The 22,140-nt window shown below is 40.5% G+C and overlaps 1 protein-coding gene and 1 long non-coding RNA gene across 2 annotated transcripts in view; both read left to right on the forward strand.

The window, feature by feature from the left end:
* The window catches only part of ZNF382 (zinc finger protein 382), a 180,781-nt gene that overhangs the window by 86,633 nt on the left and 72,008 nt on the right, over positions 1-22,140 (forward strand). The window lies entirely within an intron of this gene.
* LOC134732025 (uncharacterized) overlaps positions 838-22,140 on the forward strand; it is a 47,619-nt gene continuing 26,316 nt past the window's right edge. The window contains exon 1 of the long non-coding RNA XR_010114869.1: positions 838-853. This is a non-coding gene — a long non-coding RNA (uncharacterized lncRNA). The remainder of the gene's footprint in view (positions 854-22,140) is intronic.

Genomic DNA, 22,140 nt, shown 5'->3' on the forward strand with positions numbered 1-22,140 from the left:
GAGTAAGGGAAGGTGATCTTCCCCTCTATTGCTTAATTTGCTGGCCATGGGTTCCCAGGGAATCCATCATTTCAGTGAAAAGTTTTAAATTTTGACTTTCTAATTTCAATATTTTATTACTGAATACATTCAATGTCTTAATATTTTAAAAAACCAAATCCAACCTGATTTTGGATCACATCTATGACTACCTTATAACCAAACACTTAACCAGTGCCATTTAATTTTAGTGCCCACGTTTGCTTCTAGGTTCATAATTGTGTTGACACCAAGTGATCACAGAAAGCCACAGCTTTAAACTTTCCTTTGCACTGAGCTGTGGCCCCTATTTTTCTGTATTTCTTAAGTTTGAGGAAAACTGAGCAATGACAAACACCATGGAAAGTAGGAGTGAGGAAGGTGGGAGGCCATGTCTAGGGATGTTCCGGGAGTATCTCCAAAATGGAGAAAGTTCCAGAAATAGGAGGCAGCATCAGGTAGTGATGAGCTGTGAGCTAGGCTGATTTGGGTTCAAAGGTCAGCTCAGCCACCTGAGCTGTGACCTTGGAGCTTAGAGGCCATCCCAGCTAGGTGAGAATTAGAGAATCACTTATGTGAAATCTCTTGCTTCATCCACCTGCAGATATGGATTCATCCCCCATGAACACCAACATCCCCTCACTGGTATAGCACAACATATGGACAGAAGGGGCAGATTTTCAATGGTGGAAGACTAGGCTGCAGAGACCTAGTGTTATATGGCTATGGCTGTGATGATGTCACCTCCAATCTGCCACCACAAAGCAAAGATACCGTGAGGAGGACAACTTCTGTAAAATGCACAGAAGGTCAACAGGGGCCAGTCACTCACCTGGTAAGAGAAGTAGCGAGAAGAGGTTTTCCAGGGAAAAGGACACAATGCTCCTCCTGAGACGGTCATAAGAAGGAGGGAAATTGATTGCATAGAATATAGAATGTTGGGACTTGGAGGAAAAGTTTTGTAGATTTGGGGCGCCCAGTTGTAATATTCTGGCTGTGCCTGGCCATCCTGATGTTCAACAATGTGAGTCTTGAGTACAAGAGCTGAGATATAGCTCTTCCAAATCCTGGGGGCAGAAAGCACACCAGTATGTTTGGCTTGGCTTCTGGAATTGGTCTTCTTTGGGGCCCTCACAGCTGCCACTCCACTTATAGAACAGAGAAGAGCCAACTCCTGGTTGACCAGAACATGGCCAGGAAGGCAGCAGCAGGTTTTGGAGGGAGACCAGTGGGTTCACCTAACTGAGTCTCAGTTTTCACATTGGACAGATAGGGGTGATTGTGAGGACAAAAGAAAATCACCTAGTCCAGGACCTGGCACCCAATCAATTGTAGCACAATTTCATAATTTACAACCGGCAGTGGATAGAACAGAGTGGGCAGGCCCAGCTTTCAGCCCAGAGAGTATAGAGAGAAGAAAACTTTAGTTGCTCTGTCATTGAGGACTTTTAGCCTTAGCTGGCTGCCCTCAGGATCTCTGGGAAACAGAGATAGTTGCACTTGTATGTGACAGAGAATTTTGCTTGCAGGCATGAAAGTGTCGGGGAGAAAGGGCCACACAGTTTCCAGGGACCAGCAATGCCAATTACTTTTTTCCAGCTTATTTCTGGGGTTTTGGACATGAACATATCTTTGGTTGATCAAAGCATCCCTGTTCATTTTCAGTCAGTAGCTAATTAAAGTGAACTTAAACTCTGTAGAAAGTAGATTTTAAGTATGTATGCATGTGTGCAGGGAGCAACATCTGTGTATAGTGAAAAGTAAGAAGAATCAGGACATTGAGTTTCTGTTTTCTCCTGACTCTATGATGCAGGCCTGCCTGGCCTCTTCACTGTTTTGGGCCACGATTTCTTCATGGACAAAATCTTCAGGAGTCTAGATGAAATGATATCTAAGAAAGGACCCTTCCTGCATTTCCAGCTGATCTATGAATGCATTCCTGAGGTGCTGGGTGATTTCTGATTTTCTTAGAAGTTTCGGAGCCAACCGCCATATTCTTAGATAGGCTCAGGGGAATTCTATTCTGAGAACCCTCACTTAGAGAGAACAAGTCTTTAATTTGAGGATCAGCTCAGCCTTTAAATTCTCCTTTTCTCCTTCACTGTCTATCTTTGGGCTTACTCTGCATTGTTAATTCTATGATAGAATGAAAAGAGAACCGTGAACAGTTGTGAGGAAAATTTTTGTTGCCCTAGGCTAAATTTCAGTTACAATGCAGGACAGATTTGATGGAATTTAAGCCCACTTAGTTATGTCCAGAGAGGAAACTACAGTGACTTGGAGAAGCAAGTAGAAGATATGGAACACATGACTAAAGAATCCATCTTTACAGAGCTGCTTCCTCAAAGCAAGGCTCATGGGCTTTGGGGTAATGTTGTGTACCTTGAGAAAAATAGCAACATTTTCACAGTCAAGTCCACTAGCACTGCAGATGTCTAGGTATTGCTGCTACTATTGCCAGGAGGACCAACTTGGAGGGCTATCTCCTCCACCTCCTCTTCCTCAACCCCATGAAATTAAATTCAGGATAGGGGAAAAGTGAGCCCAGGAGAGATGTTGGAGTTTGCTCCTTGTAATAATGCCACCTTAGGTCCAATAAGCCTGAATGGAATTTCATGTATTCACAGCTGGCTCTGAATTCTGTGTCAGAAAGGCAGGAGCTTTGTCTGTAACCTGAGTTCTTCTAACAATTGTTTTTGTAAAATTAGGGGGATTTGAAAAGCATGAGGTTAATGTGCTTAGTGATCTTATTAGCTCCTTTATGGAAGCAGACAAGCACATTTCCAGGATTGATCCAGAGTAGAGAGATAAGGAAAGAGAGGGAGTGGGAACACTCTGGACTTTCCGATCAATTTTTCCGTAAACCTAAAACTCCTTTTATAAAAATAAATTCTATTAGTTTTTTTGTAAAAAAAGAAAAAAACTACAATTGATGCTGAGTAGTTCACTTTTAAAACTACAAATTTGCCATGACAGGGATAAAAAACAAACAAAAAAACCTACTGATAATTTATCTCTGTATGACCCCTTTTTCATTACTACTGGGCCACAAAGCATCTTATAACTAAAAAAAAAAGCTGTGTGTCAAAGAAAAGCGTATCGAGATGGATCATTGTTGGTCTGGCTTGTGGTGGGGCCATTGAGGGCAGAGATGCACTTGGAGCTTGACACATAGTAGATACTCAATAAATATAAAGTGAATGAATGGACAGATTGGCAAATAAAAGAGGTAAGCAGGCTCTGTTGGGATGCATGGAACTTTTAATATTATGCCTTGGGGCAATGCTCAGGTGCAGACAGGCTCTGGGGACCAGTCTTGACCCTGGCCTGTAGCTCAGAAGCCGCCATCACCTATTCCATCTCTGAACTCCTTACAACACAATATCACCAGTTTGCCTTTCTCTCATTATTTCTGAAGACAAATCATTAGGCCTTTTTTGACTTAAAGGTCTTGCTGTCAATTGTAGGGAATAGGAGCAAATGAGAATTTCTTTCCTTAAGTTGCCAGAATACTAAAAAAATTCTTAGTGCCCTGGGCCCTGGCACTTGCCCTACACCTGCAGTGGCAACTGGATGACCCCTTGGTCTCCAGCGATTGGCTTTTACGTACTGTCACATCACTCCACTCTTCTTATCTAACATTACTTGTATTCTTCATTATTGTCTACCTTGTTTTTTCAGGATGTAAATTCCTTGAGAGACGGCTGCTGCCTGTGTTATTCACCACTCTGTATCTACTGGGCTTAGGAGAGGGCTTCGGCTATAGTAGGTGTTCTGGTTGGAGAATGAATGAATGGAAACCCAAGAGTCAAAGCCAATTTGGATAAGAAATTTGAACCTGAGTTGGGGATGTTAGCACAGTTCAGGCACATTCATCAGGCAGTTGGGAATATGAATATCCAACTTACTCATTCATTCAAAAATTATTACCTAAGCATCTACTATGTGCCAGCTACCATGTAGATGCTTTAAATACAGACTTGGCTTTCAGCCTTAGATGTCCCAGGAATAGAACCTCCAGATCAAGTTCTCAACTTATTTCTGCTGCCAATTTGCTGTGTAGGTTGGACCAAATCACGTAACTTCTCTATGTACAAAGTAGGTCCGCCGATATTCCATCACCTCCCAGGGCAGTTGTAAGGATTAATTGGCATTTATAGAGTGCTTTGAGCTCCAGAGATAAAAGGTCTCCTCCTTCTGCCAAATCGCATGATTACAGTAGTGTGGTGGGATACACGATTTAGAGCTTATGAAGGACTTTGAAGATGAAAAGAGACGAAGGCTTATTATGATTTCTTTCAGCTCCTAGGCAGGACTGACCTTGAGGTTTATGTGGCCCCGAGTCTTTCTGGCACCACTGGGACTCTTTTTCTTGTCCTTCTCAAGAAGTTACACTGGCCCTCAAATTTTTTATTTTGCATAGTTTCTAAAAGAAAAATCAAAGGCAGCTTCCTGCATTATAGAAACACAACCTCAATGATCCCAGGGCTAAGGGAGGAGGAATAAGGCACAGACTAGTTTTTTTCTCTGACACTCTCATTCCTGGATTTATGTCACCAATTGTTGGAACCAGTAAATTCTATTGAAAGACAAGATTGACTCCCTCAATAAAATAAAGCCAAGTAATAACAAACCCAAAATGTGGCTTGAGGCATTAATTTGTTTGATGTTAGATTTAGAAAATGTGTTCAGAAGCAGTCTCTGATGACATACTAAAATGGCCTCATCTGAGAGACAAAATATTGATCTATATCCTGTGCCTTTCTGGAGTTTCCTTCCCTGTTGAAGGTCTGCAAGACTCCATCTCTGGAGAAGGAAAGAGACCTGGTACTGCAGGGCCTGCCACAACCTCCTTCTGAGTTCTCAGGACTCTGGGAAAGGCCACTATTGAAATGTACCTAAAGCAGGGCCATACCTTAAAGCAGGGGCTTGGGGTCTGGGACTGGGGTAATAAAACCTGTTTGGGACCCACACTAGAAAGTCTCACTTGGAAGGAGTCCACTCTATTCTCATTTTTCAAAGCCCACTTGGGACAGAAAATTTGAGAGGGAAGTTAGTGGTATTCAGAAAAGAGGGTATAATGCAGTATCCTAAGGCTTTCCCAACCCTTGCCCCTTAAATGTAGGGTCCAGAGCCACTGCCCAACTTGTCCTACATAAGGGATAGGCCTGCGCAGGAACTTGCAGGCTTTAGGTGATGGATGCCGTGTGATTTCCACTTGGCAGGAAGGTTTTGCTGCAGACACTCACATGGTGATCCTGAAGCAGAAGATCTGGATCTTGGAGGAAATGTACTCAGATGGGATCTGATCTTGGTTATATTCATAACTCTATTAAAAATAAATCCAGGCTGGGCACAGTGGCTCATGTAATCCCAGCACTGTGGGAGGCCAAGATGGGTGGATCACCTGAGATTAGGAGTTCAAGACCAGCCTGGCCAACACGGAGAAACCCCATCTCTACTAAAAATAGAAAAATTAACCGGGCGTGGTGGTGGGTGCTTGTAATCCCAGCTACTTGGGAGGCTGAGTCAGGAGAATTGCTTGAACTCGGGAGGCGGAGGTTGCAGTGAACTAAATCGTACCACTGCACTCTAGCCTGGGTGACAGAGCAAGACTCTGTCTCAAAAAAAAAAAAAAAAAAAAAAAAAAAAAAAAGAAATCCATAAGACCGGAAGGACATTTCAATTTCTTAATGCCAGAAGGGTAGTAAAACCTATCTATATGAGCTCTTTCAAAACCTGACTGGTGGATAGAAATAGTTTATTTACTTTATTGACTGGTCTTAAACCTTTCCATATCTTTTTCCACTTAATTTGCTCGAGTCCAAGAGTTTCTTTTCATTGTATTGTTTTAGCACATACACTAGTTAGTATCAGCTGGGAGTTGGGGCATTATTTTATTGATAGATTGCCCCACTTTCTAGCATATTTACAGGTGAATAAGGGTTTGGCTTTTGGAAAACACAAAAGGTATGCAATTTAAGTCAACAATGACAGCAACAAAACAGTCTCCCTGAGACCCATTTTTGGGAATTTCTATTGCTGTGTAAAACTCACTATAGTGCAAAGCTTTAAGTAAAAGCTGTAATTCTGCTCCTTGTCATAATGCATGAGCATTTCTGGCCAGAACAATTTGCTCTGAAGGACATGTATTGCACGCCAAGTAGAGAAATCACTCATATCCCAGTGAGAGTGGATCTGAGAAGAAACTTTTCATCTATTATTTCAAAGTCGTTTAGTAATTCACAAAGGCCATTCTGTAACATAATTGAGTTTCCATTTCTAAACAACGATATAATAACATAGTAGTTTGATCCAAAATTCTGTCCCAGAATGTCCCATTTCTTGGCAGTTATTTTAAATGGCGCAACTGAGCTTTTTTGGATTTGGGGAATGTTTCCCTTTCTCCATCCAGTGCTTTCTGAAGTTGTAAGATTGCTTGATGAAAGGTGCCTTGTGAAAACACTGCCTTGTTTTATGAAAATATTATTCAACTTTTATGGTATAACTTTTTGCAGTATTTGCTTTAATATATTGATCTGGATATATCTAGAATTGTGTGATTTTAAAGCACAGTTTCTCTCTATATTTATTATTATTTTTATCATCTCTAGAGATTGTTCCCAGTAGTCTTCTATATATCTTGTTTTTGTTATGTCTGATTCTAATTTTATCCAGGGACGGCTGTGGTTTGATGAGTTTAAATCACAGGAAGGACATGTGCCAAATTAAAGGCTTCTTGGTAATTTTTTGGGAGGATACTGGGTATTTTTAACCCTCACCTCTTACCAAGGAGAAATAGGTTTTTATAAGAATGTGCATTTAAACATATTTTTAAATGCATGGCTTCTGAGGAAGTCTGAGAATGCTGCAAAGCAGGAAAGGGCTGGGGGATCACTGGCAAGAGAAACATAAAAATGAAATATTAATATGACCAGGCACTAGCTTCAAGGCATTTGTTCTCCAGAAAATAAATGATGCCACATTTCATTTTTTAAAGCTCGCTGTGTAACATAGTTGATATCTCCGTCTTCGTTGTTTAATTACAGGCCTAAGGAGTCACTGGAGAGGGAGGGCATCTGGTTTTAGAATTGATTTTATTTATTGGTTGTGGTTGGGCTGGAGACCTCTGGGAAGCAGGCAGCTTCCAAGAATAGCAGATTTTGGGTGTTACTTACTTGCTTGACTCAGAGAACCGTTATTTCACTAGCATTCAGTAGCTGCCTGACTGTCCACAGGTGTAGCAGACTAAATGTCGTTATCCCTATGGGGAATCTATCAAAAATTATCTGATTACACCTAGAAAAAAATCTCCCAAATTAGAGTTGGGATGGGAAGTATGATTTGGTTAGCCAGCTGGGCTCCACAGCATATTAGAGCTGGAATCTTAATTTTGAGCAGAATAAGATATAAGGGGTCCAATATCTATTGAAATTATAAGCAACATTTTGTGTGGCTGCGTACTTCTCTGGGGAAGCATGACTAGGCTTTATGAGATTCCCCCAAACAGCCACAACCTTGAAAAGTTGAGATCTCTTTCCAGGCAGATGAGTCAGTCTTCCCTCACTCTCCCATATAGGGTCCCTGCCAGGGAGGAATGCCAGCCCCAATGCGTACTGTGTTGATTTACTGAGAGCTTGAGCTGGAAAGCAGGAGCCACAATCTGATCCCTAAAGGCCACAGCCGGTGGTGTAAGTGGGTGAAGTGTGCCTGGGTGCAGGAGGGTGGCCAGAGACATGGATCCCCTTTCCAAAGGGAGCTGTCTTACCTTTTCCAGGGTGTGTTTTTGCCAAGCAGCAGTGCAGCCCACTTGCTGGATATGTACATATCTCCCAGCATTTAAATGTCAGCAACTAATTCAAAATTTTGAAGAATACAGAACATACCCCACAAAAATGCTTATAGGCAGATTTGGCCAAGATCCTTTGGTTTGTCACTTTTCTGCCAGAGCAGCGGGTCCCATTGCAGGCAAACTCAATTTCACAATGTATTTTTGGCCCCATTTTCATAGTGTATATTTGGTAACAGCTTCTTTTCTACTCCAAAATGAAATCTATACATAATGTAACTCACACATATAATCTTTTAAAAGTAAATATTTTGCCTTAACTGTAATACAAAGGAGAAGGAACAGGAAAGAAACTTGTAATAAATGTTTGTATTTTAACATGTAAATGCTCTAGTATGACTATATTAGAAGTCACAAAAGCCTGTATACATTTCCAAGTGCTCCTTATGGGGCAGGATTGTCACCACTGAAAACCATGATGCTAGAGGCGACTTTCTCATCTAAATCCCATCTTGCTTCCTTAAAACTTTTCACTCATTAGTCTTGGCTCTGCTTTCTAGTGCCACGTAGATCACATTTCATTTTGCCCTTATGGGGCAACTTTTCAAAAATAGGAAAAGAGTTTCTATCTCTCCCCTTAAGCCGCTCCCCCTTCTCATGCCCAGGTCTTGTCTTCTCTGGCCAAACCTTCCCAGTTCCTTCGACTATTCCTGACATAGTTCACCTCCTAACATCCTCTGTCATTCTGTTTTTCCTAAATCTGGGTCCCTACCTCAGTCCTGAGTCCATCCTGCATGGTGGGATGTGTTTGAGCTGTCCTGCACTTTTCTTTCCTCACCCCCAACCAGGGGGCATTTATGGTCACCCATGGGGGCTGCCTTGGATTGTGTGTTCCATGTGGCAGCCTTGGCCATTCTCGATGTCCTGGTGATTTAGGAGATGAAGCCCTTGTCCTGGATGTTCCATTATATTGAAGCAGCTCCAGTTGCCAGGTCTGACTGCATTTGCCCCATCGAATAAGCACTAAGCTAATATTCTGACTTATGCAGTTAGCTGCAGCCACATCTCCTCATTTGTTGGCTCATTCAGCAGCTTCCTTTACTGCTTCCATCACCTTCTGAGTGCTGTTGTCCATTCAACAGGTTAGCAGTTTTCCTAGTGTCCTGCTTTGCAGAGGAGGCCATTAGAGGAAGCCTGGGAAGCTGATGAAATCATTATTTTTTGCCCTTTTATCCTAATGGGCTGTTTCCATCCTGCTCCACATCAACTACAGTGTGAAACTTGGCTGCCACTTTGAATCTACAACATGTTAAAACAACTTACTTAAGAATTCATGGGTTTAGCACAAAAATAGAGAGTAGAATGGTGGTTAATAGGGGCAGGGTTGGGTAGGGTGGGAGAAATGGGGAGATGTGGGTCAAAGGATACAAACGTGCAGTTCTGAGATGAATAAGTTCCAAGATCTAATGTACAGCACAGTGACTATAGTTAATAATAATGTATTGTATACTTGAAGTTACCCAGGAGAGTTGGCCTTAAGTAATCTCCCACAACAGAAATGTATGTGAGATGATGGATATGTTAATTAGTTTGATCGTGGTAATCATTACATAATGTGTACATATATCAAAACATCATATTGTATGACTTGAAGTTTAATTGTAACAAGTTTTATTGTTAATTATACCTCAATAAAGCTAAAAAAAGCCCACAAAAATAAACAAAAAAATTCATGCGTAATTCATGAGTTTAGTTTTTTCTTTTTTTTGAACTGTAGTGTCAATAGGAGTTAACCACATTGCAGAATATGTAGGCTTTCAGCATCTCACTGACTTCTTCTTCCTCATCTGCACACTCCTTCCTTCTGGACTGCCCATGAAACTCCAAAGTACATTCTTTTTTGATGCAGAATAACTTCATTCTTATTTCTGGAGCTTTGGTTCTAGCCCCCCTGTAGGACCTAACCAGGGGAGAGGGGTGAGGTAGGGAGAGAGGGGAGCATCTCACCGAGTGCTCCAGTTTGGGTAAAATAATTTTTCAGAATGAAATACTTCCCTTCTTAAGAGAGGTGGTAATGCCAACTGTGAATTATAAAGGAAATAATTTTAAAAATTATAATTGTAAAGAAAAGCATAACATTTTCTCTGTTCCAAATGCATTGCCATGCTTTATTCTATCCACCTATCTGGAATGACTACACATTTATTGTTTATTTGTGTATTATTCCCACATCGGTTTTTTGAGTGCCTGTTCCGTGCTAAGGAATGGGCTGAGGCCTGTGTATGTGGGATATGCAGGTCTGATGGAAAGGAACTGGCATTTTGGTAGCAGGCAGAAAAGTAAATAGTTAAGTCAACCTAGCAAGGTTTGATGGCAGTGTCATTGGCTGTTACGGGTGCACAAAAGAGGACTATGTGATCTGGTCTTCAGAGATCGGGGGACCCTGGAAGACTGAGCTGATGTTGAAAGATGAGCAGGAGTTAACCAGGTGAAGGAGGAGGGAAAGGGAGTGCCATGTAGATTGAGGAGCATGCGCAATGGACAGCGTGAGACCTGAAGAACATTTCAAAGGGAATCAGCCATAGGATCTGCTTGGTTGGCCTGCCGGGGATGATGGCAAAGGTGCATCCTGTGAAAGCCGAGCCCTCCTGACTGCACTTCTGCCTTGCAGGTAAAGGCCCATGAAGATTACTTGTGGCATTTCCTCAACAGAGCCTTTACCCTTGGTATCAAGAGCTTTACTTTTCTCATTTTCCCATTCAATTGTTATACTTCTGCTTCCTGCTGTCTTGGCAGTACACGAGGAAATGGAAATAATATGAATAGGTTCTTGTGAGATCTCATCTCTAAGTTAATAATAACCAGGACTTTGGGTTGTGGGTTTACCCCAGGTGGAGCTCCTCTATCATTCTCTTTTCTGATGACTTGAAGTTGAGTAGATCTAGGTTCCCATCTCAGTTCTACCATTTCCAGGTGTCTGACATTGGGCAAAATATTTAAGTCCTTTGAATATCAGTTTCCTTATCAATAAAATGAAGATAGGATAGTACCCATCTTATAGAGTTGTGATGATGTGAGCTAATGCTGGGTGCAGCAAAAGTATTCAGCAAAGTGGCTTTTGTCCTAGTCTGTATTGAGAATTTAAAATCCCACTCACTGAATAGAGAGATGGTGGCTATAGAATTTTGTGCCTATGTGGGGAAAAAAATGGTTGAGAATTGAGTAAATGTGAGAGGCGATGAAGACAATCCTCTGGGAAACACTAGGTTTCACCCTCTCTTTCTATTGCTAAAATAAGAAAATAATAAAGGAAGTTGCCAGGCCTGAGTGTCTTCCACTGCAAAATAAGGGTTGGATTGAGTGATGTTTTAAGACTGTTTAAATCTTGTAGCACTTCATTCATTCTGGGTGTTGGAGTAATTGCTAATCAAGGGCTATCAGTTATAAAGGTACAGGACTTCTAAATTATGGTTATGTATTAGAGCCCCTAGGAAGCTTTTAAAAAATCCTGATGTGTGGGTTCCACTCCAGACATATAAAGTCAGAATCGCTAGTGGGTGGTCACTGGACAAGGCAGGGCAGCCAGAGTTGAGGGTTACACTAGTGGCTAGAGTAGGAGTTTTGTCTTTGATTTCAGCTTATAGCATCATTTATAATAGTAAGTCACCAAAGTTGGAGAATTAGATGTCAAAAGTTAATATTACAGCTTTTTTTGTTTGTTTAAAAACTTGTTTTTCTCCTTTAGTGAATAATTAAGCTTTTTAGAGATGTATATAATTGCTGGCCTTTGAATTTCCTCTACCAAAATATTCATAGCTTAAAGACGTATGTTGCCAATTATATTTTTAATTAGAATGGAAATGTGTTTAAAGCTCTTGCACAGAAATGTGTACTAAATCTGTTTTAGAGAAACTTACTTGTAAGCCTTTTTTTTTCTTTTTAGCCAATTCCAACTCAGGCTTTGGCCTCTATTCAAGAGAAGCCACTACAATGAAATATTTTCTGACACTATGTGTAAATAGCTGTCCTGGATGTGTGTGTTCTTATTTATGTCAGAGTTCCTAAAAACTGCCACAAATAAAACCTGTTTTTTTTTTTTTTTCAATGAAAAACATTCAAAATGGAAGAGGGAGGCATGTCATGTTGACCCAAAAATAGCATCAGCATAATGAGCCCAACATGGGAGAGGCTTTGAAGGCTCAAATCTTAATGGGAAATACTTGCGGATTTTACTTTACTGTAATTGTAGGACAAAACATAATCGTATTTTAGCATGACAGATTCTTAATGTGTACTTATTGAACTTCAGTGTGTGGTCTGTTAAAAAGAATTTCATAGGAGACATTTCATAAGTCTTATGTGCATATATATATAATTTTTAGAGCGATAATAGCTATACAACTTGTTTAGTAGCTTGCTTTTTTCCCTTACTAACCCATTTATGCCTGAGTTTGCAAATTTTTGAATTTTTGCAATCAGACCTTGGCGATGACCTTGAGGAGTAGGATATAAATAACTCCCACATGCTTAGCGTTCCAATAGTGGAAGACGAGGCATAAATGGCTACCATAAGATAGACATTCATCCTTATCCAAACCTGTAATCTCTGTCATCATTTTAATGACTGCATAATAGTTCTCATTATGGATATAGCAGAATTTATTTAACCAATCATTTATTTCTAGACATTTAAGTTGTTTCAAACTTCTCCTGTACTAAACAATGCTGCAGAGAACATCCTTGTTCATATCTGTTCTTGTCTTTGTACAATAATTTTTAAGGATGAATTCATACAAGTGGAATTACTGGGTCAAGTAATGGTCATAATTTCAAAGATTTTGATATATATTACTAAATTATATTAAAAGCTGTATCAATTTACACTCCTACTGGAATAGTTATTTCTTTTTAACTTTTTTATTTTTAATTTTTATGGCTGCATAGTGGAACAGTTATTTCTTGTTCAGAAAATTCTTTTCAGCAATGCAGTGTTGTCATCTGCAGAGTAATTTGAAATCCAAAGTAAAAATCTCCCCGTATAATTCAGCAAATAACTCCCAAATGCCCCAAGCTCATTCTGCAAGGTAAAATGCTAGAGAAAGCTAAACACATATTCAAGCAACAAGAGTGGAGGCCAGGGGGATGAAGAGGAGAAAGAGGTTGTTGACAATGAACTCAGAAGAAATCAGTATTTTTTTACTTGCTCTTATCTTACCCAACCTCTGGAAAAAATGAGCATCCTCCTTAAATTCCCAGTGGAATTTTAGGTGGAATTTCTAGTTTTCTCTTGTTTTTGACATTTAGTTGGTCTAAAAGAAGGGAAAACTAGAAATTCTACTTAAAATTCCACTGGGTCTTATATTTGAGATTGGCAGCACTGAGGCATTCCAGATGGCTTTGTCCATTCTTTTGAACCTATCTTTTGATCTTATTTAAATTTCCTCCCCATTTCACCTGTTCTGGGTTTATTGCCTGGAAAACAAGCAGGTGAACATATTAGCTCCTCCTTAAGGCACCTCTAGACTACAGGAAATTTATGTTCAGGTCAGGAATCATATAACATGACTACATGCTCCACATTTATGGGCAAGTTAAGCAACAGGGAATTTTATACTGGGATTTATGACACAAACTTGTAGCAGGCACATTGTGAGGTGGGAGGGAAATTTAAAGAAGGAAAAACTCTGCCAATAAGAGAGATTCAAATTCTTCAGTTGATGGAAAAAACATGTGACGATTTTATTCTGGAAGTTGCCTATGAATTCACACAAGAGACAGGAAAACATAAATATTACAACTGATCACTCCTCTTTCCCACATATATTAGTTTTCTTTCAGATGAAGTCATTTCTGTTTTCTGGTCAATCAGTGTACAGACCAGAATTGTCTAAGAACATTTAGTTAGATGCTTTAGCAACATTTATACCCATTAATTCCAGGATAGAGGGAAGAAGAAAAGAGAAGCATGTGTTGAGTTGAGAGGGCAAGGCTTCTACATTCCCTAAAAAACTGACCTACACCTTATGTATCCATCCTTATAGCCCATAAAAGCCAGCACAGAGGAGAGCACCAGCTGGAATCATTCAGTGAAGGCAATGGCTTTCAAAGACAGAGCTAGCGGCAGGTGGAATATAGATTAGGCGTCCTTTTATACTTCAAATAGTACTTGTTTTCAGTGTGAAGCAATGTGGTTCTCATATAGTCAATAAAGAACAAATTCAGGGTATTTGCTCTTTGGCTAGTGAGGCTGATGACTTGTGATGACTCCAGCATCACACCATCACCTGGGGAGTGCAGCGAACACTGGACTAAAATGCTGGAGAATCTGGGTCCTGGCTTGGCAGAGCTGATTCTTCAGACCCATGCTGAGATCCATGGGCACACAGCGTAATGGCCAGGACAATTCTGAATGATTCTTGGGCTGCTGGTACAGTGGGTGCTTGGAAAATGGTTTCTCCAAGCTTGATTGGATTTTCTCTGATCCTTATCATTTGGTCAGTGTCTTAGTCTGTTCAGGCTGCTATAACAACATATAAACCGGGTGGTTTATAAACTTGTTTCCCACAGTTCTGGAGGCTGGGGAGTGGAAGATCAAGGTGCTGGCAGATTCATTGTCTAGTGAGGACTCACTTTCTGGTTCATAGAGGGTACCTTTTTGCTGTGTCCTCACACTGGTGGAAGGGGTGAGGGGTCTCTCTGGGGCGTCTTTTATAAGGGCGTGAGTCACAGTCACCTCCCCAAATCCTCACCTCCTAACTACTGTCGACTTGAGGGTCAGGGTTTCAACATGTGAATTTTGAGGGGGCACACTCAGACCAGAGGAGTCAGCTATACTACATTGTGTGGACAGGCTATGTGTGATCCAGGGGAGTTTGAGTAAATGATCTTAGTTAGGAGTTACAGTTACTTGCCTAGAAGTCATAGTTATTCCCATTCTAAATGTAGATAGGTTTGGTAGGGGGAACGATAAAAGAGGAGGGTCTTGGGATTCTAGGAATGACCAACAAGAGTCCACTGCCGGGAAAAATCGGATCATATGTTCCTTGAGGGGAGGCTTTGCTCATTTTGTTCTTCACTCTTCTCCCAGTGGCACATAGTAGGAGCTTAATAAATGTATCGTATTGCCCAAGACTAACAGGAATGGTGGAAAGTGACACCATTAGTTGTGACAACGGCAAAGCTTTAATGTTCTCCAAGGAGACTAGCTTACGGGTTTCAGAATATGCAAAGTGGCCCCAACATTAATTTCTACTTTTCTACCGCGCATGCACTATGGGCTGAAATGGGCCAGGGGTTTGCTTGTTTAAGATTACTTGACACATTATTCCTGAGGAATACAAATTCAGAGCCCGGGCTTTGTTTCATACTCCTCGTTAAATACAAAATGAGGAGTCGGATCCTAATTGAAGAGGAAACGCATGTCATAGAGCAGTGGTTATCAGAATTGATTGTGTGTCAGTCTGAGTGTGAAACACAGATGGCTGGGCCCCAACCCCAGAGTTTCTGACCCAGTGGGTTTGGGGTAGGGCTGAGAATGTGCATTTCTAATAAGTTCCCAGGTGATGCTGATACAGCTCCTTTCAGACCAAACTTTGAGAGCCAATGGAAAAGAGGAAAATGCACTCATATTGGAATGAGATGAAGCTGGCCTCCTATCTTACTTGCTATGCGATTTTGGTCAGGTCAACTTTGCTTAGCTTCAGCTTTCTCATTTGCAAAATGGTGATGATATCTACCTCATGAGGCTATTGTGCAGGTTAAATGAAGTAAAGTGAGTAACGGTGGCTGGTCCATGGTAGTCACTCACTCCAATGATATAAGATCTTCTTCCCTTACTCCTTTTGTGGGATACTCATACAATGCGGGGCTTGTTTAAGGGTTAACATCTGTGTGAACTGAGCTTCTGCTGTATTAATTTCACATTGCCACTTATATATGTCTTGAGGTTTTTGCTAACTATTATTGAACATTTACTATGTGAATGGCATTGTGTGAAATAATTTTTACATTTTATATAACATTAGATATTATTCCTTTTTAACAGATGAGGATATAACTTGCATATGAGCCTATAGCTAGTAAGTGGCAGAGCTGAGTGTTCAAACCAATGTCCACTCCACACCAGCACTCTCGACTTCTTTGTTATAATGGTTCCCATGATTCTCTATGAACAGAAAATGTCAGATTATTATGTTTTTTCTTTCCTTTTTTTTTTTTCTTTGAGATGGAGTTTCACTTTGTTGCCCAGGCTGGAGTGCAGTGGCGTGATCTCAGCTCACTGCAACACCTACCACCTGGGTTTAAACAATTCTAGTGGCTTAGCCTCCCAAGTAGCTAGGATTACAGGTGCCCACCACCATGCCTGGCTGTTGTATTTTTAGTAGAGCCGGGTTTCACCATGTTGCCCAGTCTGGTCTCAAACTCCTGACCTCAGGTGATCTGCCCACCTTGGCCTCCCAAAGTGCTGGGATTATAGATGTGAGCCATGGCACCCGGCCTCATGTCTCTTTCTGTAATTATGGTGCCTGGCCCCATGTCTCTTTCTGTAATTATGGCGCCTGGCCTCATGTCCCTTTCTGTAATTAGTCACTCACATTGAGGAAACTAAGCAATTATCCTGAGAATGTGAACGAAAGGGTGTGGGGATTTGTACATATCTTTAAGTCAAGGACTCTGTCTTATTCATCTCACCATGCTGCCTTGTGTGGAGAGGAGCTCTAGATTTGTGAAATTAACGAATGAAAAGCTCAAATCAAATGACATCCTCACCTGCCTTAATAAGAGAAGAAAGATCCCTTGGAAGAGATCCAAGTGGGTGCCTGAAAGTCAAAGACAGAAAAAGAAGACAGCCAAAAAAAAAAAAAAAAAAAAAAAAAAAGAGAAGGCCTTTAACCTTGATCCTATGACTTTTTGGGTTCCCTCTTTCCCATGATTCTTTCCTTAGGGTGGGCTTGCCTGAGCAGTGCTTTCCTTACCCTTTGCAATTGAGCACAAACAGCCTGTTTTGGGAGTTAGACGCATGCCCATCTGAGGCTTTTTTCAAGTGGCCTGTGCCCCTGGAATGTCATCCTTTGCCATTTTGTCTCTTAACACGCATGCCCAAGAAGCTGCTTCTCCCTGGGGTCTGCATTCAGTTAACACTTTTAGTGTTAACAGGTGTGGACCATCAAGAGCTTGTCTCTCCCTGGCTGCCGAATTATCATTTTTAGAGAGGCAATGCGATGATTGCCAAACCATCACCCCACATTTCTAGTGGGTGGGGGGAAGAGCCCTCTCCTGCCTGCTCATGCCTAACTACCTGTAACAGATTCACACTCATGGTTTAACTTACTAGAATACTTTGGAAAAGCAAACCAGGAATCCCTTCTACATCAGGACCCATTGTGAATACTCGCAGGCAAAGGCACATCAGGACCCATTTTGAACACTCACAGGCAAAGTTACTCTCGGATGACCTTGAGCCCTTCCATACTTGAATCTCGTGCCCCCGGGGAAGTAGTCCTTAACCTCTTTTATTTCAGTCAGTTGCTTACCCCATGATCCCTTGCTTCTTCCATAAGAGAGGCCTAGCATTTCTTTTCTTTCAGAAAATAAAATTTCTCTGAGCAAGGAAGGCCACAGGGCTGGCCTGTCAGGGATGGAAGGGTGCAAACAGAAGGCGTAGGTCAGGGCTCTGATTTGGCAATCATCTGGAAGATACATGTCAAATTGCCCACTCCTGCTCACCGGCATTCCTGAGGCAGAGTGACTGCCCCATGGGATTGGCTGAGAATAGCAATAAGGGTGTAGTACAGGCAGGTGGGTTACGAATGCTGACGAGGTGGTGGCTTTATGCTGTTTTTCTTATATGCCCTGTAGGGCTCTGTTTCCTACCTTGGAGCAGACTCACTCTCAATATTTTTGTCCACACAGGTGTTCCAAGGACAAATTTTAGTTATGCCACAAGTATCTGAGAAAATAATGGAAAAAATTTTCCAAAACCCAGCTATTTCCAATAAGTAACATTTAGTCAGTATGTACCAGTTAATTGTACCAGTTAATTACTCTACATGTCTGCTCTGAATGGTGGCATCTGTTAACTTATCTGTTGTTAAACATTATAGCTATAATATTTAATATTCAATAAAAATACATAATGTAATATAGCAAATATATGTTATGTTTAATATATTGTTATATTATTAAATATAATATGTTAAATTTAATATATAGTTATATTATTAAATATAATATGTTTTATTTAATATATTATTACCATAATATATTATGGTAATAGAAGTTATTAAAGCAATTTTATTTCTATACCTTGCAAGATCAGTGGGCCAGTGACATGGCATGATTTCCTCATATTGTGCCTGCATTGTATTGCCTGTTTGATACTGAGCAGGCAAGAATGGGTTGGATGGTGGTTACTCTTGAGCAACTGGACTCAGAAGAATGTCTGATGGTGGGACATACGACACAAAATGCACAAAAGGAAAACCTGTTTGAGCTCAGATTCCAATCAGAACATGACTCTCCTTCCTTGCATTCTTCTCCCATTTTTCTCTCCCCCTCCAGGTCACAGCAGCAATGCAAAGAAGGCAGACACAGAATACTCAGCTTATAGAGAAAACCCATTGTCTGGGTAACACGTAAGGCAGGCAGCCAGTATTTCAGGGGATATTGGAGAAAAATTATTTTCTATTGAAATCAGTTGGTAAAGATGATTCTTAAATTGAACTTTGATTGATTGCATTGCACATGAAGAGACTAAGAATACTTTAAAATAATTGAAATAACCTTGATTCAAAGACATACCCGTCTCAGCACAGGCTGGCATAGGAGAAGCACACTGTGTGGCATAGTATCAGATCATCAGAAGCTGGAGGAAGAGAAACTCAGGCCACATCTGCCTCAAACTCTAATGTCATCTTGCTAAGCTGCTTATCTGACCATAACAACAATGCTAGCTCCGTGCACTGTGGCACTGAGTACAGCAGAGATGAAATATTGAACATGGTATTCAGACTAACTGGAGTAAGCAGAGTGACACCTTTTTCTCTTTTTAATAGAAGTGAATGCAAAATGGGAATGAGAACCATTGACATGTAAATAAAAAGTAAATACATTTATTTCTCAAAAGCAAGACACATTTCCCCGAGAATACAAGAGAAGAAAATGGCATATCCAAATGTGTACTTTCATACTTAACTATTCACATATATAAGGCAATTAATTGCTCCCGAGTTACAGTCATGTATCACTTAATGATGAGGATATATTCTACACTTGATCTTAGCCAAAAAGCTGAGAAGCAATAATGATGAAGATATATTCTAAGAAATGTGTTGTTAGGTGATTTTGTCATCATGGAAATATCACAGAGTGCACTTACACAAACCTAGATGGTACAGATTACTACACATTCAGGCTATATGGTATAGCCTATTGCTCCTCGGCTACAAACCTGTACAGCAGGTTACCATACTGAATACTGTAGACAATTGTAACACATTGGTAAATATTTGTGTGTCTAAACATATCTAAGTATAGAAAAGGTACAGTAAAAATATGGTATTATAATCTTACAGGACCGCTGTTGTATTTGGGGTCCGTCACTGAAACATCATTATGTGGCACATGATAGACGTATTTACTTGGGGGTTCTGTCAAATCACATCATGGCTTCAGTCCTTTTTTTTTTTTTTTTTTTTAGGACAGAGTCTCACTCTGTTGCCCAGGCTGGAGTACAATGGCATAATCATGGTTCTCTGCAGCGTCAGCCTCCCTGGGCTCAGGTGATCCTCTCACCTCAGCCTCCAGAGTACCTGGGACTACAGGTGCATGGCACCACACCCATCTAATTTTTGTATTTTTTTGTAGAGATGGGATTTCACCATGTTGCCCAGGCTTATGGCTTCAATTCTTAATAGACATTTGGAAGCAAAACACAAAATCATAGTGTGTTAAATATTTTTTCAGTTTAACTCTGCATATGTTAATTGGACAGTTATATATCTGAAATTATAGTAGATGCTGGGATATGAAGATGATTGATAAAAACCACATGTCAAGACCCCTTTTCATGATCAAGGTAGCTTATTAAGGGGTATGTGTGTATGCTTGTGTTAGTTTGTGTGTGTGAATAGAAATGAGCGGAAGAAAACTTTTTTTTTTTAAAGAAAGTATTCAGTTCCCTGATTTTAAAAAGATTAGGAAAAAAAGCAGCTAGGCACAATGGCTCATGTCTGTAATCCCACCACTTTGGGAGGCTGAGGTGGGCGGATCACGAAGTCAAGATATTGAGACCATCCTGGCCGACATGGTGAAACCCCATCTCTACTAAAAATACAAAAAAATTAGCTGGGCGTGGTGGTGGGCACCTGTAGTCCCAGCTACTCAGGAGTCTGAGGCAGGAGAATGGCGTGAACACGGGAGGTGGAGATTACAGTGAGCCAAGATCACGCCACTGCACTCCAGCCTAGTGACAGAGATGATGTCTTTTGCTTTGCAGAAGCTTTTTAGTTTCAGTAGGTCCCATTTATCCATTTTGGTTTTTGTTGCCTTTGTTTTTGGGTTCTTATTCATGAATTTTTTGCCTAAGCCAATGTCCAGAAGAGTTTGTAATGTTATCTTCTAGAATTTTTATGGTTTCAGGTCCTAGATTTAAATCTTTGATCTATCTTGAGTTAATTTTTGTATAAGATGAAGATGGTATCCAGTTTCATTCTTCTACATGTGGCTTGCCCTATTTATTGTATAGGGTGTCCTTTCCCCTATTTATGTTTTTGTATGCTATGCTGAAGATCAACTGGTTGTAAGCATTTGGTTTTATTTCTGAGTTCTCTATTCTGTTCCATTGGTCTACATGCCTATTTTTATACCGGTACCATGCTGTTTTGGTAACTACAGCCAGCCTATAGCTTGGTAGTATAATTTAAAGTTGGGTAATGTGATGCCTCCAGATTCATTATTTTTGCTTAGAATTGCTTTGACTATGTTAGCCCTTTTTTGATTCCATACATATTTTAGGATTGTTTTTTCTAGTTCTATGAAGAATGATGATGGTATTTTGATGGGAATTGCATTGAATTTGTAGATTGCTTTGGGCAGAATAGTCATTTTCACAATACTGATTCTACCCATCCATGAGCATGGGATGTGTTTCCGTTTGTTTGTGTAATCTATGATTTCTTTTCAGCAGTGTTTTGCAGTTCTCCTTGTAGAGGTCTTTCACCTCCTTGGTTAAATATATTCCTAGGTATTTTATTTTTTTATAGTTGTTGTAAAAGGGATTAAGTTCTTGATTTGATTCTCAGCTTGGTCATTGTTGATGTTTAGCAGTGCTACTGGTTTGTGTACATTGATTTTGTAACCTGAGACTTTACTGAATTCATTTATCAGATCTAGGGGCTTTTTGGATTAGTCTATAGGGCTTTCCAGGTACGTGGTTATATCATTGCTGAACAGTGACAGTTTGAATTCCTTTTTTTCCAATTTGGATGCCCTTCATTTATTTCTGGTGTGATTGCTCTTTCTAGGATTTCCAGTACTATGTCGAATAGAAGTGGTGAAAGTGGGTATCCTTGTCTTGTTCTAGTTGTTACGGGGAATGCTTTAAACTTTTCCCCATTTGGTATGATATTGGCTGTGGGTATGTCATATATGGCAGGGGTCCCCAACCCCCAGGCAGCAGACCATACTGGTCCATGGCCTGTTAGTAACTGGGCCTCGCGGCAGGAGGTGAGTGGCTGGTGAGCAGGCATTACCACCTAAGCTCCGCCTCCTGTCAGATCAGTGGCAGCATTAGATTCTCATAGGAGCACGAACCGTATTGTGAACTGCGCATGTGAGGGATCTAGGCTGTGCAATCCTTATGAGAATCTAACTAATGCCCAGTGATCTGAGGTGGAACAGTTTCATCCTGAAACTCCCACCCCACCGCGCAAACAGTCTCCCACAAAACCAGTCCCTAGTGCCAAAAAGGTTGGGGACTGCTGATATATAGCTTTTATTACTTTGAGGTAAGTCCTTTCTATGCCTATTTTGTTGAGGATTTTTTGTTTTTAATCATAAAGCAATGCTGGATTTTATCAAATGCTTTTTCTGTGTCTATTTTTGTTCATAATTCTGTTTATGTGATGTATCACATTTATTGACTTGCTTGTGTTAAACCATTCCTGCATCCCTGAGATGAAACCTACTTGATCATGATATATCATCTTTTTGACGTGTGCTGCTGGATTCAGTTAGCTAGTATTTTGCTGAGGATTTTTGCATCTATATTCATCAGGGATATTGGCCTATAGTTTTCTTTATTTGTTATATCCTTTCCTGGTTTTGGTATTAGG

The sequence above is a fragment of the Symphalangus syndactylus genome, chromosome 13 (assembly GCF_028878055.3).
Source record: "Symphalangus syndactylus isolate Jambi chromosome 13, NHGRI_mSymSyn1-v2.1_pri, whole genome shotgun sequence".
Classification (NCBI taxonomy): Eukaryota; Metazoa; Chordata; class Mammalia; order Primates; family Hylobatidae; genus Symphalangus; species Symphalangus syndactylus.